This window comes from Bison bison, unplaced genomic scaffold (genome assembly GCF_000754665.1).
Source record: "Bison bison bison isolate TAMUID 2011002044 unplaced genomic scaffold, Bison_UMD1.0 scf7180017845854, whole genome shotgun sequence".
NCBI lineage: Eukaryota > Metazoa > Chordata > Mammalia > Artiodactyla > Bovidae > Bison > Bison bison.
In genome coordinates this window covers 5281-6862 of record NW_011476427.1, presented here as the reverse complement: position 1 = coordinate 6862, position 1582 = coordinate 5281, and positions in this window count along the sequence as shown.

The window sequence follows — 1582 nt, the reverse complement described above, 5'->3', positions numbered from 1 at the left end:
GCAGGAGGAAACAAACTAGCAATATTTTTTCCTTCTCTATACAAATTTAAAGGGAGGTTTCTCTTAAAATACTGTGTGACCATAATGACACCTGGTTTCACCTGAAGTTAGCTATTCTTGAGCCTAGAGATAACCAATGCCTTTTTCTTATGGAAATGTTTGTCTTAAGCTATGCTAATGTACTATGCCTTTACCCCAAACTCTGTCTCCAAGTTGGTTCCGCCTCTTGGCCCAGAACCTACTTGACAAACCAGTATGGATATTGTTCCCCTAATCTATGTAAATGAAACTATTTGTATGGTGATTTGTCCTTCTTCAAGATTCAAGTTAATCATTTTATGGCCCAGGATAAACCATTTGGTGCCAAGACTATCCCAAAATGCATCTTATGGGTGAGGGGCCTGGTGCCATTCTAAATTTTAAGACATTCCTTTCTTTCATTAACAGACTGCTAGTGACTATATAACATCCAGCTGAAGACTAGCAGGGGGGTATTCTTTTTGCCCCCTTCTGATGCCTATGTCAGAAGCTTTCTCTATCTCCTTTATACTTTAATAAAACTTTATTACACAAAAGCTCTGAGCGATCAAGCCTCATCTCTGGCCCCGGATTGAATTCTTCCCCTCCAGGCGCCAAGAATCCAGGTGTATTCGCGTGATTCAACAACAACCTTTCAGCTGCTCCTGGCTATATTTGAGGAACTACATTTTTTGCATTTCATGGCCTCTTCCATAGGCATTGTCATTGTCCTTGCCATCAATGTTTGTTACACCAGCATCACAGGTGACCTGGTGTTGTCAGTGTCCCTGATGTGGCTGGCATCTTTGCTGGAGGTTCCCAGAGTGTTAGGTGCTCTTGCCACATGCAGGGTGACCTTGCTTGGGCCCCCCCCCCCCACTGATACCTGGTTCCCTGGGGCTGCAGGTGCTGCTGCATCCAGGAGGCCAGGGTTACGCACACCACCCCAAGTGGGACTCCCAGGTGCTCTGGGGCTGCAGGCTTAGCTGCCTCAGCCATGGGGTTGGATCAGCATCACCAACTCTCCTGTTCCCCTGGCTCCACCTCCTGCATGTGAAAAATCTGCTCACCTTCAGATGTACAACTGTGTGTATCTCTGGTGTCCCAACGTGTTGGATAGGAAAAAAAAAAAAAAAAAAACCTTTAGTTATGCATGATGTTATGTATAAGTTGTAGATTGAGGGGAGCAACAAAGGGAGTGTCTTCTGCCACTATAATACTCATGTCACCAATAATAGCCTTTCCTCACAAGCTATAAGGTTAAAATTGTGGCTTCCCAGGTGCTGCTGCTGCTGCTAAGTAGCTTCAGTTGTGTCTGACTCTGTACGACCCCATAGATGGCAGACCACCAGGCTCCCCTGCCCCTGGGATTCTCCAGGCAAGAACACTGGAGTGGGTTGCCATTTCCTTCTCCAAGGCATGAAAGTGAAAAGTGAAAGTGAAATCGCTCAGTTGTGTCTGACTCTTCGCGAACCCATGGACTGCAGCTTACAAGGCTCCTCCGTCCATGGAATTTTCCAGGCAAGAGTCTGTAGTGGGGTGCCATTGCCTTCTCCCTTCTAAG